Here is a 3263-nt window from a genome sequence, read left to right as displayed (position 1 = left end):
CAGACCCACCCAAAGCATGATGTTTGTATCCAATGTCAGTGCTTGGCTACACACAACCATCTCCTAAAAGTACACCGCCCCAGGTAGAACTATCCAGCGAATGTGATCCAGGACTAAACGTGGCAACTCAACTCAAAGAAAGGTGCCGATGTAGTGTCCGCATAATAATAACAACTATAATAATAATAGCTATTCTATGTCTAAGACAAAGGTACTGGCTGGACATGACGCAAACATTTAAAGGGAAACTGCACTTTTTTTTGGAATGTTACCTATGTTTCACAATTATTATGAGCATGTAAAAGTCGGCTCGTTCTTGGTGGCTAGCAATGCAGCTAAATCACTTTAAAAATGCATTCAAAAGGCGTCAACAATACCACATTTGCCTTCTGTAACCTGTATAATAACCAAACTAAAGCGACATTGTTATTGTAAGAGTGAACACTGGGGAACTACTTTTTCTAGCATAATAACACATCGACGTGCTATAAGGTATTAGCCGTAAAAGATAGCTACGGCGATAGAAAATCTAGCGTGTGTCCTAGTAAGAAACATGTTTTGAGTTTGTAATGCACAACACAATGTAATAGGACACCATGAGAAACATGAACAATCATATTACAGTATCTGTAAAGTATTATTTCATGTTTTGTTTGTACACAGCTAGCCAGAAAGCGTATGTACTGTAGTTTTAATAACACACATGACGTGATGTGTGTATCATCATCAATATTAAGTGTGACTCACTTGATGGACAGTTGTCTGTTTGGTCTGGCTGTGTCCGTTTTTCAGCTTTTACCCGTTTATTAGGGTAAGCACTCCATTTATGTAGAAATAGGATGGCTTCAAATTCAACCTTTTACAGCTTCGAGTCACTTTCTCCTCACTCTCTCGGCTTCCGTTCGCTCCATCGTCTCACTCTTCCTTCGTGCTCGCTTCTAGAAGCAGTAGTTCATCCTTTGTATTTTCAGCTTCAAGAAGATAAAAGTTGTGAATCCTCATTTGTCCGAAAATTATAGTTTTCCTTGTTTTTTTCCAAGTCTACCATGATTACAACACACACTCCCGTTTGTTTCCTTGAGTAGGAACACATATTTGTTGCCAGAAGTCGGAACTGCGCTGCTATGGAAACAGAACTTACAAGGAAATTAGTAGCGGCAATGATTAAAATGACCAAAATAGGGTAAATATCGAACATATTAGATATTATTATGAAGGTGTCTGTTCCTACATTTTATATATATATATATGTATATATTTTTATATATATATATATATATATATATATATATATATATATATATATATATATATATACACTTGCAGTGTATATTGTACAATTGTACATATTACATATTGTTATGAAGGTGTCTGTTACCAAATTTTATATATATATACGCCGTCCCTATATATATTGTACATGTTACATACTGTTATGAAAGTGTCTGTTACTACGTTATATATATACTTGCAGTGGGTATATTGTACATATTACATGTTGTTATGAAGGTGTCTGTTACTACATTACAAATATACTTGCAGTGTATATATTGTACATATTGTTTTGAAGACATCTGTTACTACATTATATATATACTGTATATAAAAAGTTGATGGAGGGTTTTTAAGTGGTTTTAGAGACTTTGATGGCTACAACGATGACTTCATCTTTCAAGCGTTTATCATCTTTAAAGCCCCTACTCTTCTCTCTCATACTGAAATTCCCCCCCAAAAAAGTGCAGTTCCCCTTTAAGCGTTTAGCACGTAGAAAGTCCATGCTAAACTGTTGTGTATTTGATCCAATGTGCTAACTGAGGATGCTCTCAACACGTTTCATGTTTGCTCGGTTGTTGCCCGCCGGCCAAACAAACGGGTCCGTAAAAACCGCGGTGTGTGCAGAGAAAGAAATGGTGCACCGTGGTACCCCAACTTAGGAGCTCTTAACTCGAAACACTTGTATCTCAAATAACCTGTCTCCAAGTGAATACTTACTTTTAGACAGGAAATATTACAATAAATGTAGTACAGTACAAACTACATAGTTTTATGGAGTATTGTAATAATAATGTGGCAATAATAATTATGGCAAGATGGCGGCGCCCGGACGGGCTGCGACACTGCGGTGCTCTTGCTAAAGATGGAAACATTTGGCGGAAATGCCGGACAGTTCTGCAGACTTCATGGCTGGCTCGCATCGTGGTCACTCCGTGATCACGTACGACCGCCAGACACTTCTGGATATGGACATATTGGGCCGTTTTGGACTGATAGACGCGGGCGTGCTAAACATGCTAACTAGCATGGGGATACGTCGGCGGCTACATCCAGCGGCCTGTGAAGCAGGGGAGTCTAGTAGCAGCGGGGGCCGTCTACGGAGCAGACGCCAGCGGTGTGATCGGAAACGCGGATGTCGAGCGGGGCTAAAAACAAAGCAGAAGGCTAATCCCCACAGAACACCACTTCCCTCCACCCTGAAGACGGATTTAAATAAAGGATGCGAGACTACTGGTCTGGGTAAGGAGTCAGTTAAATTAGAACAAGTTTTTTCTGCTTTGAGTGTTTCAGAGTTGGACATGTGTTTTACTGAGGTGGCTAACTATGATGCGTGCAGTTTATCAAAGCAACAAACAAACAATCGGAAAATCCCCGTTACTGAGGAGGCTAACCATGATGCGTGCAGTTTATCAAAGCAACAATCAAACAATCGGAACATTCCCGTCGTATCAATTCCTAGATATGGTCGTAATTATACTGAATTTACTGGGCATAATAAACACAACATTATTAATATTGCTACTACGGATAATTTGATCAAAAACTCCCTAAAACAGCCCACTACCTATAATATAGGTTTTTTAAACATAAGATCATTGTCTCCCAAAACGTTGTTAGTTAATGATATCATCAGAGACAACAATCTTAACGTCATCGGTCTCAGTGAAACCTGGCTTAAACCAAACGACTTTTTTGCGCTAAATGAGGCATGTCCTCCTAACTTTACACATGCGCATATTGCCCGTCCGCAAAAAAGGGGTGGGGGGGTCGCACTAATATACAACGAAAACTTTAACCTTAGTCCTAACATAAATAATAAATATAAATCGTTTGAGGTGCTTACTATGAGGTCTGTCACACCGCTGCCTCTACACCTGGCTGTTATCTACCGCCCCCCAGGGCCCTGTTCGGACTTTATCAATGAATTCTCAGAGTTCGTTGCTGATCTAGTGACACACGCCGATAATATAATCATAATGGGGGACTTT

General features: G+C 39.5%; 1 protein-coding gene across 1 annotated transcript in view; it reads left to right on the top strand.

Moving 5' to 3' along the window:
* The window catches only part of LOC133542108 (plexin-A2-like), a 372047-nt gene extending 369076 nt beyond the window's left edge, over positions 1–2971 (top strand). The window contains exon 32 of the mRNA XM_061885956.1: positions 1–2971. This exon is cut by the window's left edge and continues 1842 nt beyond it. The gene's annotated coding sequence lies outside the window, so the exon portion shown is untranslated.
* The last annotated feature ends 292 nt before the right edge of the window (positions 2972–3263 follow it).

This window comes from Nerophis ophidion, linkage group LG02 (assembly GCF_033978795.1).
Source record: "Nerophis ophidion isolate RoL-2023_Sa linkage group LG02, RoL_Noph_v1.0, whole genome shotgun sequence".
Lineage (NCBI taxonomy): Eukaryota > Metazoa > Chordata > Actinopteri > Syngnathiformes > Syngnathidae > Nerophis > Nerophis ophidion.
The sequence above is the reverse complement of the archived record's forward strand: the minus strand, read 5'-3'. Positions and strand labels throughout refer to the sequence as shown.